Source organism: Sorex araneus, chromosome X (genome assembly GCF_027595985.1).
Source record: "Sorex araneus isolate mSorAra2 chromosome X, mSorAra2.pri, whole genome shotgun sequence".
In the NCBI taxonomy this organism is placed as follows: domain Eukaryota; kingdom Metazoa; phylum Chordata; class Mammalia; order Eulipotyphla; family Soricidae; genus Sorex; species Sorex araneus.
In genome coordinates this window covers 190224415-190244819 of record NC_073313.1, presented here as the reverse complement: position 1 = coordinate 190244819, position 20405 = coordinate 190224415, and the positions used below count along the sequence as shown (strand labels likewise).

The window sequence follows — 20405 nt, the reverse complement described above, 5'->3', positions numbered from 1 at the left end:
TGTGACATTTGAATAGGAAGGCAGAGAGAGACTGGACACAGAGAAGGCACTGTACCCACACAGGAAAAAGACTGCAGTGATGCAGCCACAGACCAGGGAATGATAGAAGTCACAGCAGCAGATGAAGCAAACAATCCCCCCACAGGTCTTCAGGAGGAAACAGCCTGTCAACATCTGATTTCAGCCATACCTTGATACAGCTTCTGGCCTTCTGAAGGAACTATGGAAGAATGAAACTGCTTTTAGTCAGGTTTGTAGGTATTTGTTCAGCAGTCTCAGGAAAGTAACACAGACCCCTCTTCTCTCACCCACTAAATTTCAGGTTAATTTACTTTCTTCTGCCCTTCAAATTTATCAGGAATACAATTAGACTTTTGCATAGCTGTCTCTTCTGCCTGGAATACTCTGCTCCTTGTCTTTGCACAGATAGATCGCTCCTTCTGGACATTCAAGAGCCAGCATAAATGTCAACTTACCAGGCCAGGCCAAATCCAAAACCACCCAAATCCAAATCAAGCGATGGCTGTCACCACCTCATGTCTCCTGTATTATCTCTTCCCTCCTACCCTCAGAACATAAATTCAAAAAGAGAATGATGGTACCTACTTTACATTATCTTAAACTTTAATAATCTTTTTTTTTGTTTGCTTTTTAAGGTTACTCCTGGCTCTACACTCAGGAATCACTCCTGGCAGTGCTCGAGGGACTATATGGGATGCTGGGATCGAACCTGGGATGGCCGCGTGCAAGGCAAACGCCCTACCCGCTGTGCTATTGCTCCAGCCAGCCCCAAACTTTAATAATCTTAATCTGAACCAAGGACTGGAGCAATAGCACAGCGGGTAGGGTGTTTGCCTTGCATGCTGCCGCCCCAGGTCGATTCCTCCATCCCTCTCGAAGATCCCAGCAAGCTGCCGAGAGTATCCCACCCACACGGCAGAGCCTGGCAAGCTACCCATGGCATACTGGATATGCCAAAAACAGTAACAACAAGTCTCATAATGGAGATGTTACTGGTGCCCACTCGAGCAAATCGATGAACAATGGGACAACAGTGCTACAGTGCTAATCTGAACCAAATGGCCTGACACATATTAGGTGACAGCTTAACTCAACAAGATAAATGAATGGAACAAGATGCATGAATGGGAGAAAAGATGTAGTGTTCTTCCAGAAGAGGAAAAGAGCATGTAGGGCCAGTGGAGGGGAGAGCTGTGCCCTGTCCTAATTGTGGGACATCCAAGTGGAAATATCCACCTCATCTGAACACAAGGAAGAGGTCAGGTTAGGAATGCTGACTAGGAAATCACTGAAATTAGAAATTGAGGTGAACCAGTGGTATAAGGAAGCAGCTACAGTAAAAAGAGAATGAACAAAGGACAGGTATAAAGAACTCAATAGTCGGGAAACACTGCAAAGAGATCCATGAAGAATAGTCTGACAGAAGTCCAGCAAAGTGTTCAGGGAACCCAGAGGTTTAATCTCACAGAAAACAGAACCAGTGAAATTTCAAAAAGAACACCTTGATATGCCAATCAGGAGGATACTAATAATCCTGACAAGAACAGATCCATCTAAGGTAGAAGCCAAATTCTCAACAGGTGATGTGAACGGAAAATTAATTTTCTTTTTTTTTTTGTTTAAACAAAATATAAAACACACTTTTAGGAAGCATAGCTTGAAAGAACGGAGGAAAGGAGCAGAAAGTGGAGAATGGAGTGAAAGAAAAGCTTTGGCTTTCAAAATTTTTTGAAGCACAGGCCCCCAACTAGGAGTCCTCGGGTTTTCCTGGACCCCAGATTTGTGTCCAACATTGTTGGCATCTAGTAGCCTGATGAGGTGCAGGGAGCAAGCATGGCTCGAAGAGGTCTTCCAAGAGTTTTCTTTCTTAATTTCCTTTCTTCCTTCCTTCCTTCCTTCCTTCCTTCTCTTTCTTTCTTTCTTTCTCTCTTTCAGTTTTTTTTACATTATTTGCATAAAGTTGTTCACATTGATTTATCACATTCAATATTGCAACACCAATCCCACCAACATTACACCCAGGAGAGTTTTTGAGGCCGCCATAGCTCAGGTGAGGTGTCCATTCCTATCTCTTGTCCTCCAGACCCACTCATCCAGTGTATTTTTAGGATGGAAGAATCTGGAGCATTCTCGTTAAAATGAATGTGGCAAAACTTTACTGAGTGAAATATATGAGGGAATGGGAGATCCAGAGTACTCTGGCTAAAAATAAAACTTGAGTAACTCTGCTCCAAAATTGGTAGTTAACAAAGAGTTAATTCAGATATGTGAAAAAAGAGCAAACTATTACGAGTTGACATGTATAACTTGCTTTTGTTTTGTTTTTGTTTCTTTCCTTTTTTATTTTTCAGTATAATAAGATGCAAAACTGCTGCTAAGGGACTAACTCTCTACTAAAAACCCTTTCTCTTCTCCCTTTCCTGGTAGATGTGACTAAACACTTGATTTCTTTCTCTTTTTTAAAAAATTTTATTGAATCCCCGTGAGATAGTTACAAACTTTCATGTTGGGTTACAATCTCACAATGATCAAACACCCACCCCTCCACCAGTGCACATTCCCCACCACCAATATCCCGGGTATACCCCCCCTTTCCCACCCTCCCCCTGTCTCCATGGCAGACAATATTCCCTATACTCTCTCTCTACTTTTGGGCATTGTGGCTTGCAACAGAGACACTGAGAGGTCATCATGTTTGGTCCATTATCTACTTTCAGCACACATCTCCAATCCCAACTGATTCCTCCAGCCATCATTTTCTTAGTGATCTCTTCTCTTTTCCATCTGCCTTCTCCGCTCTGCTCGTGAAGCAGTCTTCCAGCTATGGGGCAATTCTCCTGGCCCTTGTCTCTACTGTCCTTGAGTGTCAGCCTCATTAAACACTTGGTTTCTAACCTGTCTTATGGGGGTACAACTGATATATTCAATCTCAAGACTAAATATTTAGAAAGTGGGTGTGCTTCTTTTTCACCCACTTTTTCACTAGCTGGAGAGAGTTGAAAACAAAGCCCTCAGGGATCACAGAGTTACACAATACAATGACTCAAGGTGCCTGTTCTTCAAAGAGAGGAAAGTCATCCGACAACTAAAGCTATGACATGGTTGAGAAATATTTGATCTGTTTCCAGATATTTCAATTGAAACAGCTTAGTGTGTTTTAACACTGTCTTCTGATAAAGAAAGACATAGATAGGGTGAAAGGGTCAAAGGAAATAACAAAGGTTTGGGGGAAAAACCTCCAAGAAATGTAGAAAGGTGATGTCAAGAAACAGGTGGAAAGGAGTACCTCGTGGCTAAAGGCATAGAATAGAAATCTGTATGCAACTCCTATCGTATAGGATTGTTAGTTTCCAGTAGCATTCATAATCCATGGTAGCAACAGAAAAAAAAAAAAAAAGACTGATTCCAAATTGCAGGTTGTTTCCACATCCATTGAAATGAACAGGGATTCTGGCTGGAGATGTAGCTCGGCGGTAGAGCGTCTGACAGTATCATTTTAGGCAGACATTTGTAGAGTACTATACGATGTTTGCACAAGTTCAGCATTCCCAGCAAAAACTGTCCAAGTAACAGGAATTATAGGTGTTGAAAGGTCAAGTTCTCTCATATACCTTCCATGAGGTTGCGTCCAATTTGGGGACGCTACCCTCTTAATCAAGCATGCATCTCTGGAAAGAATGCACATGGATTGGCAGAGGAGGAATGGGAGACCCACCTTAGCCAGCTAGATGGGCCGAATCATACCTGGTGATCCATGGGATGACAAACACTGTTAACAGATTATCCTCATGCATTCCCAAAACCCTACTTTTATAACTAAGAAAATGACTTAGTTATAAATACGTGGGCCCTTAAAAAAAAAAAAAAAGAAAAAAAGAAGAGGACAAGTTTTAAAGAGCAGAATTGTGGTATCCAGTAGCAATAAGCAAGAAATAGACTCTAGTCTAGTTTAGGATTTTGTATTTAAATAAAGCATTGGTGAACCTTTGTATTTAAAAAAATAGAAAAGTGGTGGGGGGGGAGAAGCTGGGGATATAGCTTAACAGGCTGGAGTGCATGCTTTGCATGCAGGAGCCCTGGGGTTAATCACCAGTAACACATGGTCCCCCAAGCACCTCAGAAGTGGTCCCCAAGCAGTAAATCAGAAGTAAGCCCTGAGCACAAGTATAGTCCAAAATCTAAAAGAAAAGGAGGAAGGAAGGGAGGGAGAGAGAAAGGAAGGGAGGGAGGGAGGAGGGAGGGAAGAAGGAAGGAAGGAAGGAAGGAAGGAAGGAAGGAAGGAAGGAAGGAAGGAAGGAAGGAAGGAAGGAAGGAAGGAAGGAAGGAAGGAAGGAAGGAAGGAAGGAAGGAAGGAAGGAAGGAGGAGGGAGGAAAGGAGGGAGGGAGGGAAAGTAACCATGGAAAAGCTAGGAGTATTATCCATTGATTCTATTATATCTTTCCACAGTTTTCAAAGAAGTTTCCAATGTTTCAGAAAATTATATAGCTATGAGTAAGCTTTAGTTCTCTGGGCATGTTTCCTTAACGATATACTAAGATTTACTGCTGACACATGAAACAATGTGCAAAAAGTTCTTGGCACAGAGGGACAAAAAAATGTTCTCAAGAAATAATAGTTTTCATTACTATTATTAATAAGCTCAAATGGTTTTAAATATCTAACCTTTCCTACTAGACAACTCTGTGACTCCAGAGTCTTTTAGAAAAAGTCTCCTCTACTAATGGTGGGTGGGATAAGGGCAAGAGGTTTATGCCAGCAAATAAAAAAAAAAAGAAGAGTAAATGAGATAAAAGGTAAAAATACACTTTTGTAGGGAAGGTCACACCCAGCAATTATCAGAAGCTACTCCTGGCTCTGCACTCAAAGAATCACTCCTGGCAGTGCTCAAGGGACCATATGAGATGCCAGGGATTGAACCTGGCTTGGTGGAACTCAAGGCAAACACCCTGTCCACTGTACGATTGCTCCAGCCCAAAATATGCATTTTTTTTGTTGATAGATCCTAAGAACATAAGCCAAAAATGAGATTAAGAACACAGCATCTGGGGTGAGAAAGCCAGCCAGTATAGGGATTGGTGCCTTGCCTGCCACCAAGCCAGGTTCCGAATATTGTGCCACAGATTAAACCAGCTCAGCTGTATGCAACGCAAGTGCTGTAACCCCTGTACTATCACTTGAGCCCTGAATTCTTTCCTAAGAGAGGGATTAGGGACTGGGAATGCAGCTCGATGCCAGTGTACAAGCGTGGCTTGAATGAGGTTCTGGGTTTGATTCTCAGCACTACAAAGTAAAAGGAAAGTTAAAAGAATGGAATAGATGGGCAAATTGCGGGATGCAGGAGAGAGAGCAGTCCTGTGAGGTCTTTAAAAGGCAAGAAACCCTCAGTGGATCACCTGCTGTCACTGCCTTTCCTCCTCCCAAATAGCCTTCAGATAAGAGAACTACAAATGATTAAAGAGAAAGAGGAAAACTAAAAAGACAAAACTCAAAGCTTAACTAATTAGGTAAAATAAAATACATCTGCCTGTTTTATCTCCTTTCCAAGGACAGGCAATCCTTCTACTTCATGAGTAATTAGGAGGTAAGTGGTCGAGAACCCTCGCCAGGCTGTCCCCACAAGGGCAACTCGGAGGGGGGCGGGTTGAGTTTCCCTCCCCACCTCGAGACCCGGCAGCTGAAAACCTCCAGAACTCAACCTTGGCCATGCTCACGGCCACTGTCCACAGACTCGGACGAGCCTCACCCACGAGGGAATCTGCAGAAAAACCCAGGTATGCAGTACCTGAGACTGAGATCTCCAAGTTCATTTAGAGGGGAAATTGGCCTCCTCCCCCATCTCTCAAGTTTACCGGTAGTTTGGCAGTCACACCCACAAACTGCCCCTGGTGCCATAATCTCATCAATGGCCAAAATCCAGTGATTCAGAAATAAAGCTCCCAGAAGAGAGGAACATAGGCCTCACCCATGAATCAATCTGCTGTGTAATCGTATTCTAAATTCTAGAATTCTCGGAGCAACTTCTCATACTCTACACCACTGATATACCAAGCTTTGGGGGGCATGATTTGGGATTTGGGGTGGAAACATTCAAATATGGTGGTGGGAAGGTGCAATGGTGGTGGGATTGGTGTTTGACTATTAAATGCAATGAATTATTGTGAACAACTTTATAAAAATAAAATAAAATTTACAAAATCTGAAAAAAATCTAGGAGATCGGTGAATTATGAGGAAATCACTTTTCAACAAATATTTGCATTTTTTCCATGCTGGGCACTTAAGTATGAGATAGGAAGTCTACAAAATTATGTAAAATCCAGGCCTTGATATGAGTAATCTTTCGCCTGGAGGGAAATGATACATATTTTCAAGTAATTACCATCTACTCAAGTAAAATACTTAAGAGCAGCATTTTTAAAAGAGACAGTTAAAGGGTTTTAAAAAATTTCTGACTAGGGAAATTAGAGTAAACTTGATGAAACTGGTAGCCTATTCTCAGGATATTCAAGGACTGGGATAATACCTTGTTTGTTTGTTTTTGTTTTGGAGTTGCACCCAACCATGCTCAGAGCTTACTCCTGGCTTTTGCTGTGTTCGTTCACCCACAGGATAATTTTTTAATGGAATATAAAAACACTAGCATTGGGGCTGCAGCAACAGTATAGCGGGTAGGGCGTTTGCCTTGCATGCAGCCGACCTGGGTTCAATCCCCGGCATCCCATATGGTCCCCCAAGCACTGCTAGGAGTGATTACTGAGTGCAGAGCCAGGAGTATCCCCTGAGCACCGCTGGGTGTGACTCAAAAAGAAAAAAAAATTATCATTGGGGTATTAAGTAGAAATACTTAATACCTTCCACAGGTCAGAGCATATTGTGGGAAAGGCAAAATGTGTGCTTCCCAAGGGGCAGTCACAAGATACTTTCCCTTCCATAAAACTCTCCCAGAGACCTTACTAACCTTAAGAGAGAAGCAGACAGTGAAGTGGGAAAGAAATATATCCAGACTTTAAAATGAAGCACGGAAAAGCAGTGCAGAACCCCAATATGGTTAGTGAGTGAAGACTGTAATCCTGAAGTCCCTATCAGTAACAACTCCCTCTACAATCTCTCTGAGAAGGAACTCAAAGTGGAAATGATTAGGATGTTTAACGAGCTCAAAGATACAATGAAACAGACCACCAATAAAACACAAAAAGATAGGAGAACGGAAATGAGGAAACTACAAACACAAATGACAGATCTGGAAAAACTTAGTAGGCGAAATGAAAAACTCACTGGAAGACCTCACCATCAGAGTGACACGTGCTGAGGACAAATCAGTGAGATCCAGGACAAGATGCAAAAACCTTCAGACAGCAGCATAAGATGGGGAAAAAAACCTCCAAATAAGTGAATAGATGACAAGAGAGCTTTGGGATGAATTTAAGAGGAACAACTTAAGAATCATCAGGAGCCCTGAGGGGCAGGAAGACCCCTGATGAAGAACCAATAGTCAAAAACATCATTGCAGAAGTTTCCAGAATTGAATACATGCATCCAAATCCAGGAGGCTGGGAAGTTACCATCTAAAAGAGATACAAATAAAAATACTCCAAGACACATCCTAATCAGAATGATTAAAACACTAGATAGGGATAGAATACTGGAAGCTGAAAGCAGCTATATTAAAGAAGGAAATTATATGCAACAGAGTGTTCTTAAGATTTACAGCAGACCTACCAAATAAAACCCTCAGGATTCAAAGATAATAGTGGGATATAGTAAATAAAAATAAAAATAAATCACTTCAATGGAATGAACACCTCACAAGAATATTTAATCCAGACAGACTTCTCGTTCAGACTTGAAAGAACAGAATGCAAGTTCATGAATAAAAAACAGCTCAAGAACTTTATAGAAACAAAACAACAATCATATAAGAAGAACTAAAGGGGCTACTCTAAGGCAAGATGAATCCGACAAGCACACCTTACTTCTACCAAAAGATGGCACAAAACTCCTTGACAATAATCTCTCTCAATGTCAATGAACTAAATGCACCATTAAGAGGCACAGAATGGAATATTAGAAATTGAACCCAACATTCTGCTATCTCCAACAAACACATTTGAGTGGGCAGAGCAAACACAGACTCAAAGTCAAAGATTGGAAGACAATCCTTCAAGCAAACAATTCTATAAAAAAGCTAGAGTGGCCATACTGGTATCAGACAACATAGACTTCAGACAGTGAGGGTCATTTGTTAATGATTAGGGGACACAAACAGCAGAAAGAACTTACTCATAAATAGTATATGTACCTAATCTGGGACCAGCAAAATACTTAAAACAACTGCTAATAAACTTAAAGAAAGACACTGATAGGAACAATCATAGCGGAGACTTCAACACTGCTGTCACCTCTAGATAGATCAACCACATTAAAGTTCAGAAAAGAAATACTTTGAAGGAAGAAATGGAAGAGAGGGGTTAAGTAAACATATTTTTATCCACCAAAAGCCGAATACACATTCATCTCTAAAGCACACGGGACATTCTCCAAGATAGACCACATACTGGTACACAAAACATACCTCCACAGTCAAGCACGTAGAAATCACATCAACTATCTTCTCAGACCATGATGCACGAAACATAGAAGTTATTCACGAACAGAAATGGAGAAACAACCCTAATACCCAGAAATTGAAAAGCTCATTACTAAATAACTAGTGGGTTAAAGAGGAAATCAAAAGGGAATTCAGGACTTGCAGCAATCATGCGTCAGGTTCAGCCTTTACCTTACATGCAGCCCATCCACGTTCGTTCCCTGGAATCCCATGTGGTCTCCCAAGCACTGCCAGGAGTAATTCCTGAGTACTGAGCCAGGAGTAACCCCTGAGCATCGCTGGGTGTGACCCAAAAGGCAAAAAAAAAGGGTGGGGGGAGGGCAGGAACTCAAAGCTTCATTCATGGAAACAAACAATAATTAAAAGAGCAACCAAACCCTATAGGACACAACAAAAGCCGTGTTGAGAGGGAAGTTCATAACTACGCAAGCATTCATGATTAAGGAAGAAAGGACCCATATATGCAACTTGACTGTACAACTTAAAGAAACTGGAATCTAGACTGGGCCCACAAAGTCCTTGGCTCCCTGAAAACTCGATGTTGGGGACCGGTTCCCACACCACGTAGGTTAAGTAGACTTCAGGCACAGCTTGACAGAATTTCATGTGGCTAATGTCCATAACACATACATGTTCAGAGCATACTTGAACAGTCCTAATCCTCCTCTCAGAGACTTCTCCAATGAAGAGAGTTGAGAGGAAAGGTACCACTTTGTCCAACTCACCTGCAACAGAAGTGGCAAGATAGCCAGGAGTCAGGTGACATGCAACATTATTTGCAAATCACCCAGGCAACTCACTGCTTTTGGTGCAGGTCACTTTACCCACCTAGAATCATTCTAACTTTGTTATTTTTAAAATTATCTTATTTTACAATATCTATTATAATTTTTATTCAGTACATTATTAAAAGTATAATCACTGTATCACTGTATCACTGTCATCTCATTGTTCATTGATTTACTCGAGTGGGCGCCAGTAATGTTTCCATTCATCCCAGCCCTGAGATTTTAGCAGCCTCTCCTTACTCATCTTTCCCAACGATTGGAGGCTCTTTCAGAGTCAGGGAAATGAGACCTGTTATTGTTACTGATTCTGGCATAACAAGTACGCCATGTGGAGCTTGCCAGGCTCTGCCATATAATAAATCCACAATAATTCCTTAAACAATTAAAAGATGCCTCCCAAATAATGTGGGGTTTTCTCTAAATAATGTTTTAAAGTTTTAATACATGTCACAATCCAAATTCTTAATTAGGAAAGAATCTTTTTTTCTTTGTATTTTTGTTTGTTTTAAAGGCATACTTAATAGCTCCTTGGCTACTCCAGGATCTGTGCAGAATGGATGATGTGTAGCTCAGCAAATAACCTGCATTCAAAGCATTCATTAAGTGCCCCTAATCATCTAGGGGAGAGGGCTGGAATGATAGCACAGTGGGTAAGGCATTTGCCTTGCACGTGGCCAACCCAGGTTCAATTCCCAGCATCTCATGAAGTACCCTAAGCATCACCAGGAGTAATTTCTGAGTGCAGAGCCAGGAGTAACCCCTGTGTATCACTGGGTATGACTCAAACATCTAAAAAGGGAGGGGGGAAGTGCTTTTAGCCATCCTCCACAGAAAGGAAATGTATTTAAATCAACCTATTTTTCAAACCAATTTTAATGAACTAATTACAACCAAGGTTTGATCTAACTTACATCAGAGACCACGTTTTGTTTGCAACATGAACCAGAAAGCTGAACTTGTAAGACTTAAATTTTCAACAGAAAACTGGGAAATAACAGAACATAAAATATAGGAATAAACATTTAACAAAAAAAAACTTGACAAAGATAAAAACACAGAATAGTAAGAAAGCACAAAGGAAAAAAGTCATTTCTGTCAAAGATATTAAATTAGCATTCAGGATAAACTCAAGCCTGCATCATTACCTAAACAATCTTAAGTGCTGAAATAGTCTATTCTTCATATTACCTTTTTCTCAACCATTCCTAAGATCCTGACCAGATAACACAGAAAGTCTGTTCTTATGTTGTTTGAAAGTTCCTGGTTTGCAGGCACCCTGGACCTTTGTCTTTTTCACTTGGAGTTATCAATGATCATGGCACATTCTATATATCCTTCTCCATCATGTCAATAATTCTAAAATAAGAAGGTGCACAACTTGTCATTCATTTATTCTCTATAACTTAACTTCTAAGTTTGTTCTCACCTCAAAGACGATGGGTCCCTGGGATCACTGGTGGTGGGAAATTACATTGGTGGAGGGACAGGTGTTGTGGTGAAGGGACAGGTGTTGGGGTGAAGGGACAGGTGTTGGAACATTATATGGCTGAACCCCAATCATGAACAACTCTCTAACTGTGCATATCACACTGGGATTCAATTAAAAAATAATAATAAAATAAATTTAAAAGATGATGGGTCCTTGAGGAAGTAGGTATTTTGATGTTTATTTAAAGACCCACAGTGGAATCATTAAAGTCCAGTCCTATCAAAGTCTTGATAGTTAAGTACAGTTTTAGCATCTCCCAAAAGAAGAATAGTTTCACTGTTCTTTCTTTGATTAGGGGAGGGGGAGGGGCCACACCGGGCAGTACTCAGCTTTAGATCCAGGCAGAGTAGGGGAACCATGTGGTGTTAAGCATAAAACCTTGGCTTCTCGCATTCAAAGCAAATGTTCCAGCCCTTTGAGCTATCTACCCAGACACAAAAGGGGAATTTAAAATTTCCCATCAGTACTAAGAAGCAATCTGCTTAAGATCCTTATAGAGTGGCCCTCTCTAAAAGTAGCCCTGCCATGGCCGCGCAACCTATTGTCATTTAATCATCACCAATATGAAATGGTTCCCTTTTAACGGATCGGACTTTGGTGGGAAATCCTAACAAGAATAGTAAGTCTTTTGCTGAAATATTGAAGGCCACCAAAGTGGTAGCCATCTCTATAGACTGAACTAAGCCAGAGCCCCACGCCGGCTGAGAAGAAATATCCTTCTTTCTCGGGAAGAAACGCGGCGTGGCGTTAACCATAGTATGATGTCCATTAAGCTGACACGGACCTGGTGGCGTGGGAATGGGATACAAGGGAATAAATTATTATGTACTTGGAACAGCGGGACGCTGGTGGAATCTTGAGCCGGGGCCGATACCAGCGTATTACTTTTGGTTCCAGAAACTGCTTGCAGACATTCTACCAGACTATCAACTAAGCCAGAGCCCCACGCCGGCTGATGACGAGAAATAACCATCTTTTTTGGTGTGTTTTCCCTTTGTCAGGTAGCGTGGTGATTACTAAACAGGCGTGATCTCGGTGGCGTGGGACAAGGGGGGAAAAAAATAGAAAAGTTATGTAACAAACAGCGGGACTTAATATCTCTACATTCTCAGCAATGGAGAGCCATCAAATGCTTCCTTGACAGTGGGACTGTCTTCTCTTTTTTGGGGGGGAAACCCTAGCAACAATAGTGAATTATGTGTTGAAACATGGACTGTAACCAAGATAAAGCGTAAACGAAGTGAAACTTATCACTTACAAGGGCAGGGACTGGGGGGGCGGGAGGGGGCGGGAGGTATAATGAGGTGGTTGGTGATGGAATATGGGCACGGGTGAAGGGAAGGGTGTTTGAGTACTGTATAACTGACATAATCCTGAGAACTTTGTAACCCTCCACATGGTGATTCAATAAAATTTAAATTAAAAAAAAAAGTAGCCCTGCCTAAAAAAAATTTAATTAATTAATTAAATCAAAAAATTAAAAAACAGGGGCTGGAGGATAGCACAACGGGTAGGGCATTTATTTGCCTTGTACTTGGCCAATCCAGGTTCAATTCCCAGCATCCCATATGGTCCCCTGAGCACCACCAGGGATAATTCCTGAGTGCAGAGCCAGGAGTGACCCTTGTGCATCGCTGGGTGTGACGCAAAAAGCAACAACAACAACAACAACAACAAAAAAAAAACACTTAGATTACTTTTCTTTTTAATTTAAGATTATGTCTTTTGATAAATAACTGCTCTATACTTTACCCTACACATACCTCCTTCCACAAGCATTCACACCTTTCAACTGTAAAAGCTCTTTCTGGGGCTAGGACATAGCTCCAAAGGCTAAAGAGCAGGCATTGCAAGCAGAAGTCCCAGTTACAATTCCCAGCACCAGAAGATCCTGTCATTTCCTGCCCCTTGTCCAAACCACAAGCTGTGACCAACAAAAAAATTTAAAAGATAAACTTCCTTGATGTACAGCCTTTCAGGGCACCCCTACATCACATACAACCTCTCTGTGCAACACAGTGAGCACCATTAGCTAGACAGGTTACTGCCAGCTCATGAATCATTTAATAAAGCCACTCAGACCTTCAAACGTACTCAGCAGAATTTTGTTATTTAGCAATGAGAATCTAAAACGATCTGGGATCAAGGTGGTAGCTCAAAATGAGAGAGTGCATGCTTTGCATGTGGAGCCCTGGGCTTGATCCCCAGTACTGCATAATCCCCCAAACACCTGCAGGAGTGAGCCCTGAGTACCAAGCCAGGAGTAGCCCCTGAGGGCTGGACAGGTGTGGCACCTTCCCAAATAAATAAACAAATAAATAAAGCCATTCTGATAATGGCTTAATTATCAGAACTAAACTTTCCAGTTTAATTGCACTCAATTTTACCTTCCAAAATAACAATCTTGAAATAAGCCACTTCTGGGGTTTCCAAACTAATGATTAGTAATTTTCCCCTGAAACTTCAGATGAAAAAGATCCCACTGAACACATTAAGACAGTCATCTGGTACATTTGTTTTTTAAGTACGTGAAAAGTAGCAAGAGTAGGGGTCACAGGGATATTACAGGGGTTAAAGTGCTTGCCTTGAGAGGCTAACACCAGTTCAAATCTCTGGCACCGTATCTGGTGGGATGCCTGTAGACAGTAAGCCCTGAGCACCCCCAGGTGTAGCGTCCTCACCCCTTTACCCCCCCAAAAAAGTGGCAAGAATAAAGAATTCACTATGATCATGAATTTTAAATCTTTAGACATAATGAAAGGCATATTTAGAGCAAATACAGAATTTTTACAGAATTCTGATAAACCTTTCCACAGAAATTTCATTTTGAAAGTATATGTGTCCATGACAGACTGTCTTTTTTTGTTTGTTTGTTTTTTGAGTCACACCCAGTGATGCTCAGGGGTTACTCCTGGCTCTACACTCAGGAATTACTCCTGGTGGTGCCTGGGGGGCCATATGGGATGCTGGGAATCGAACCCAGGTAAGGCAAACGCCCTACCCGCTGTGCTATCACTCCAGTCCCTGCCTTTTTAAATATACTTTAATATAAAACAGCTCATAGACTTGAAACAAAGGCTGTCTTATGACCTATAATCTTCAGAAACAAGTTTCTCTGAAGTTGAGTGACATCCTCCTAACCAAAAAATCTGATTCTACTTGAGCCTAGGGCACTTGTCCCTTTCACAGACACTAGTCCCAAACAGCCCACCACTGGCTACATGACAATGCAGGAGCCAAGCTGATCTCTAGATAGTCTTAGAGTTCCATGGTTACCTTATTAAACAAATCTGGTTCTTCCTAAAAGCTACACTTTATCTTTACCTACTACTTGTGTTTAAAATGCTACACAACTTACAAAAAAAAAAAAAAAAAAACACTTAAAAGCCAGGGTTATTTGCTTTCTCACACACTTCATGAACTTTGTTATGTTTTGTTTTGTTTTTTTCTGTATTTAGGACAGCCTAGTAACTCTTTGGGTAGGCAAGAAGAGAAAACAGAGTTTTGCAAAACAGAAGAAAATAGCATCACAGGAAAAAAAAATTAATAATAAAGCGAAGAAATCAGATGATGAGGAAACTGCTTCCCTTCTGTAATAGCCATCGCTACCACTCATTCCCTTTTCTTTTTCATCACACACACACACACACACACACACCATCACACACACACACACACACACACACCATTTTATTTTTTTTTCTTTTCCTGCATTAAAGTTAATTTTTTACTTGGGTCTCATGGTAATAATCATATCTTACCTGTCATGAATAAACTTAAAAAAAATTCTGTGCTAATATATTTTAGAGTTTACATGAAATAGGTAAGGCATACATAACACAAACATCGTTTTAAAGGGGAACGGGATGCTGGATAATTCATACCCAATACACAAGAGCTAAATTGTTCAACTGCATTCTTTGCCCACAATTACCCTTTTGAATATAAGAAAAAACATAACAAATATTTGAATTTTACTACCTGCCTGACAGGTTTATGACTATGGATTTTACATGTGTTACATATTACCATGCCTCCCAATAAGACCATAGAAATTCACCAAGTTTAAAGAGGTTGCCTAAGGCCAAAGTCTTTGGTTTTCTCTCCTCTCCACTACAACTCAGCTAGAGTTTGTCCCACAATTTAGTCACTCATTGTGAAAACATTTATTGAGCGCCTATTACAAGCTAGAATTTGTACTACAGTTCAGTCACTCATTATGAAAACACTTATGGGGCTGGGCTGCAGATAGTACAATGGGTAGGGTGCTTGCCTTGCATGAGGCTGACCCGGATTGAATCCCAGGCATCCCTATGGTCCCCTGTGCACCTCCAAGAGTAATTCCAGAATGCAGAACAAGGAGTAATCCCTAAGAATCGCTGGGTGTGGCCCAAGAGCTAAAAACAACAGAAAACATTGGGCTCTTATTTTAAGCGAGTTACTACTCTAGGCATTTAAAAATACAAGTGTTTAAAGTAAAGCAACTCCTCTCACAAAAAATGTACATTCTAGTTGAAAAGAGAAAATAGGTAAACCAAGACAGAATCAGTTACAATCTTTTACCCAAAATGACTTCGCTACAAGTCAAACCTTTTTAAATATATATGACAAGATTAAACCAACAGATACAACCGCGGAACTGGGGCGAGAGGATAAAACCCAGTGACCATAGACAACTGTCAATTAGCATGCCATGCCATTGAATCTTTGACTAGATGAAAGAGAAACAGAAGCAGAGCTTTAATGCTAATCAGATTATCTTTCTTTACAAACCTTTCTCCATTTTTTTAATTGAGGTCCCATGATTTACAGTACTGTTTGATGATAGTTTCATGCATACATTGTTTCAATAGCCACCATAAGAATACCCACTTAACTCTATCCAAATCCCAAAAATCCTTCTCACAGTACCTACATACACACACGCCCTAGTTCAGAGAAACTGGTTCTGAAGGCTTTGGTTGTTTGTTTCCTTCCTTCTTTACAGCACACACAGGAGAGAGATCAGTTTTTTGATAGTGGAGGTGAAGACAATTACACATATCTAGATAAATATGCTAAACTGAAATTCTACATGACTATAAATCAATGATAAATTGATAAAAAATTTTCAAAGAAAATATTTTTATAAAATAAAGTATGAGTATGTGAGAATGTGCAACTCCAATAAAGTTGATTGTAAAACGCCATCTTCCCACAACTGCTAGTTTGTGAAAATCAAAGAAGTGTTGTAATTTGGCATACTGTCCCAAGGAGAGAACAGTTTCAACATCCACTTCATAAGGTCCCCTAGATTGTGCAGGACTCATGATCCAGCCAAAGGCAGCCAGATCTCATGGGATGGCCAATAGAAAAATGAAAAATTCAGGGACTAGAGTCACAGGCTAGAGCAGTAGTAGAGCAGGAAAGGTGCCTGCCTTGTGCATCAGGACCAGGGTTCCATCCTCACTCAGCACCCCAAATGACCTGCCGAGCCCATTACAAGAGATTCCTGAGTACAGAGCTAGAAGTAAGCCCCAAACACCATTTATTACTGGACAGACTATGGCTGGTGGGGAAATAAAGTGTGGTGGGGGGAGGGGGGCTTGAGGGGGTACCAGGGGACTGTCACTGCCATGAGCCTCCACAATCCTCACAGAAACTTCCTAACTCTTCAATGTGGAACCTATGCAACATTAACCCGTTTTATTTTAAGCAATCAAGTCTCGGTGTAACTTACCCTGCCTTCCTTCACCTATTTATATAAATGAACTAATCCAGATGTTAGCTGTTGCTACAGCTGCCTCCCATGTAATCTCTATGTTGTGTCATTTGAGTTAGCCCATGTCCCTAAGACTGGGTGACAATTTGTGTGTGTGTGAAGTCTCTGGAACCCCTAAGGAAGGCTCTTCTGCAAGTGAGTGCTCCCTAAATAAGAAGGAAAAGAGACGTGATCCGGCCAAACACCAACGCCTCATTCGCCAACCTCTACCTTCCTACCAAAGCACTCCTGGAACATCTCTTATCTGCGTCTAGATCTTCCTAAATGGGAGAGGCGGCTGGTGGAAACTCATCGGGGTGCACCTTCCATTTCCTCCCAGAACTGCCACAGCAGGGAAGCAGCTGAGGTCCTCCAAGAAAAAAGCCTCAGCCCCTTTCCAAAACCTTTTTCTTAACTTCCAAGAGCAGCAACAACGCTCCGCATTAGCTGCGCGACAGTCACCAGCCAAAAGTTTGCAGCAAACTTTCAAGGGGACACCAACCCTCGCCCCAAAACCCTTCCTTACCACTAGAGAGACTCATGTGTTCCACCTCGCCGCCTTCCTCCACCCCACCCCACCCCACCCCGAAAAAAGAAAAAAAAGGCGGGGGGGAAGTCAACTAAAAAGCCTAGACGCGTCCACCTTCGGTGGCTGGGGAAGAAATTCAAAACCTCTCCCCAGATTCCCGCCACCTCTCACCCCAACCCCGGAGCACTAAAGGACTCGCCCGGGTCACCACGGGCCGGCTCCCCCGGGCCACCCTGGGAGGCGGGGGGTGGCGAGGGGTCTCCCAGGAAGCACACACCTGCGTTGGGTCGTCGGGGGAGAGGGAGCGGGAGCACCCAGTTCCTGCGGCCGGGGCGGAGTCTCTGCCTCCCCCGAATGCGAGCCGCGGCCGTGGTACTCGCAGCGCGGCGCGGGTGGATGTCACTCCGGGGCAGGCTGCGCGAGTGTAACCCGACGCGCCCGGCGCCGCCGCGCCCCCGCCTCCCGGGCGACTTCCTCCTCCTCTTCCTCCTCCTCCTCCACCACCTCCTCCACCTCCTTCTCCTCCTCCTCCCGCCGCGGCTGCTCCTCCCGGGTCCGCGAGGCCGCCTCCTGCAGCCTCGAGGCCGCGGCCCAGGCTGCTCCGGCCCGGCGACGCGGAAGTGGGTGGCGGAGGTCCCCGGGGCCCGAGAGGGGCCGCCTCACGATCGAGGACGCGGCCGCCCCTCGCACGGGACCCCACGGGGACCCGGAGGCGAGGGCCGCGGTGCCCGGCTGCAGTGCCGCCCCTCCCTGCTGCCCGCGCGCCTCTCCGGACCTGCTGCCCGCCGGGGAGCCGCGGCGGGCCTAGGCCGAGCGCTGGACGCGTCCCTTCTCCTCGGCCCTCCCCGAGCCCGGCCGCCCTCGCCACCTGCCCGGGCCGGGCGACACTCGCACGCCCGCCTGCAAGCCAGCGGGCCGGTCTTACCTGATTTCGCGCTGCCTGCCCCGGAATCGTGCTTGCCCGGGCTCAGCCGACAGGCTTCCCGGGGCCTAGAGACGCGCCTACGAGGCGGGCGGACCCCTGGGACCCCGCCAGCGGAGCCCAAAGCCCGGGCGCTGAGCTCTTCCCTCCCCCCCCCCCAGCGCGGCTCTGCAGGCGCGCCGGGCCTCCTGACCCCCCGCTTGAATGTCAGCGCCGGGTTCCTGCAGGGAGGACCAAGCCCCAGCCCCAGGAGGTGGGATGCTGAGCAAGGCTGCTCAAGGCCCGGCCTCGTACGGGGTGGGGGGGGTGGGGGGCATGGGGGGGGAACGAGGCGGAGAACCCCAGCAGCTGAGCCACAGACTTCCCAGTTGCAACCCCCCCGCCCTCCCCCGCGACAAACCGACCCTGCCCACTGAGCATGCCCAGCTCACTTGTTGGACCTGCAAGTACTAGGCGAGTCCAAGTGGACCCCAGGAGGGTGCAGAGGGGGTTCAAATGAATCCTTTTCAGAGCTTTTCTTCGATAGTCTGGGGAACTCCTGGGTGCCTTAAAATAAAAGTTCTTACTGGAGTCTTAGGAAATAGCCAGGGCATGGTTCGCCAAAGTCTTGCAAAGGATGGCAGCTAAGTTAATTTGTACCAAAATCTCAGTGGTAGGTTTTTCTCCAGTTGAGTATTTACTAAGTTACCTATTCATCTCTTTAAACTCCGCCGAATTATTCTCATTGACCCAGAGGACTGTGCAGAATCACTGGGCCCCACACTCAGAGTTACTTCCCCGTGGAATCTTACCTGCTGGAGCCGTGCTTCCAGCTCTCCGGTACAGATTAGGATGCCAGGTGGGAGCATGTTAAAACTATCAATGCCAGATTTCCATCTCCACACCAATTGAGTCCGTTTGTGCGTTAGAATCTGCAAATCCTTGTGTTTTCCAAATGGCTCCCCAAGGCTCTCTCTAGGAAAGCTTAGCAGTATCAGCTACTTAATAGAAATGCAACTTTTCAGTGATACTGCCGGCTACCTGATTCTGAAACTTGGACTCGGGCCCAGGTTTCTGATTTGACAAGCCCTTCAAGTGATTCTGTGCACACTGAAGTGTGAGAACCACAGTTAGGAGTCTCCCCAAGCTGATTCTTAGAAGGTGAAACCTGTCATACTCCTGTGCGCTCACATTTCAAATCCAAAAACATATCTAAAAGCAACATGTTACACAGAAAAGGAAGAATCTGGCTGAATTAAGTCACCAGGCCTGGATTCCCACCCCAGTAATTCTCCCAGAACAGTTTATTGCTTGTAAATTGCAAACCTTCTGTGAATTCACTTCTGTGCTCTGGGGCCTAGCATGGTGCTTGCATCATAATAGATGTTTGATAAGTGTTTATTGATTTCGAATGACTACTGAGATTAATGATTTGTTCCAGTTGCTATTATATCTACTTTTATTTCCTCCACAAAGTCCTAGTCACCTAATTAGCTTACAGGCCAGCATGATTCAGTTATTCACGTTGTCCAGTTGAGATTAAGTTCAATGAATGACTTATTACCATCCAATGCAATCTGACCCAAGAAGACCCTGGTGAAGTAGGAGGAGTTAGAAAATCTTGAGGTGAGAAAAAGAATTTGATAGGGTTTTACTTTTCAAATTTGAGGCTTAAAGGAGAGTAGAGGAGCACTAGACATCCTATAGACTTCAGATAAGGCACCAGAGGGAAAAGGCGTGGATGGAAGGGAGTTAAAGGAAGCTAGATAAGGAGGCTTACCATGATTGCCCTGGGATCTTCTCTTTCTAAACAATCAGCCTCTGCCCTGCCCTTTCCCACCTTCCATACATATACCTAATCCTTCTATATCCTTGAAAAAAATGTAAACAGGAAACTTACAAGATGGTCACTTTCATTTACTGGATAAAACATTGCCATCTTGCAAGTATTCGGCACAAATTCGGCATCCACTTTTGTTTGAGGTAAAAATGGTTTTTAAAATGAAGTTGTTAATCTTTGAAGATAAAACAAAATAATTTCAAAATATTTGAAGTCGGAGAGATAGTACAGCAGGAAGGGCACTTTCCTTGCCCCCCACTGGCACGGGATCCCCAGAGCACCATCAGTAGTGATCCCTGAGTACTGCCAGGCATGGCACAGAACCAACAAACAAACAAAAATACAGTGCTGTCCTTTAAGATCCAGAAAGTCTTACAGAATCAAAAATGATTCCCCACTGGACACCAATGAGGTAGCTCAAGGGGCTAAATAAGGTCTTTGCATGTAAAAGACCTGGCACCATATGGTCCCCCAAGGAAGCAACCCCCA

General features: G+C 43.5%; 1 protein-coding gene across 2 annotated transcripts in view; it reads right to left on the bottom strand.

Moving 5' to 3' along the window:
* GPD2 (glycerol-3-phosphate dehydrogenase 2) overlaps nucleotides 1-18387 on the bottom strand; it is a 172266-nt gene extending 153879 nt beyond the window's left edge. The window contains exon 1 of one of the 2 annotated variants that reach the window (XM_055121701.1): nucleotides 18101-18387. The gene's annotated coding sequence lies outside the window, so the exon portion shown is untranslated. Of the gene's footprint in view, nucleotides 1-17452; nucleotides 17629-18100 lie in introns of those variants that run through there. The other variant, XM_055121700.1, reaches the window with a different exon arrangement.
* Nucleotides 18388-20405: the final 2018 nt, after the last annotated feature.